The sequence below is a fragment of the Saccoglossus kowalevskii genome, chromosome 4 (assembly GCF_978046115.1).
Source record: "Saccoglossus kowalevskii chromosome 4, keSacKowa6.1, whole genome shotgun sequence".
In the NCBI taxonomy this organism is placed as follows: domain Eukaryota; kingdom Metazoa; phylum Hemichordata; class Enteropneusta; family Harrimaniidae; genus Saccoglossus; species Saccoglossus kowalevskii.
Window position 1 is genome coordinate 12,840,806 of NC_140644.1, and position 373 is coordinate 12,841,178.

A 373-nucleotide genomic window follows, 5' to 3' on the forward strand; every position below is an offset into this window, starting at 1 on the left:
TCGCACCTGTCGTGGTGTGCGCGCACATAGGTGACGTAAAGATCACATGTTACATAACTTCCGGTGAACGCTTTTATCTAATCCAATCGATGATAAATTTACTGATAAACGTCGGTGACGTCACCCTGAAAAAAAATAGCGGTTGCGCATAATTTAAACGTACATCAAACACAATATATATCTTCCGGTGATGATCACGTGACTAGTGGGATGTGTCCACGGCAATTGCAAAAGATATTCCTTTTTTCCGACATTTGCGAATAGTTGATGACTTTACGTCTGTGAGTGAATACACTGAGAACGAGCTTGCTTACTTCGACCACAACCAATCAACGCGTATGAGACCCGATCGTCCACACATAGCAGTCAGAAG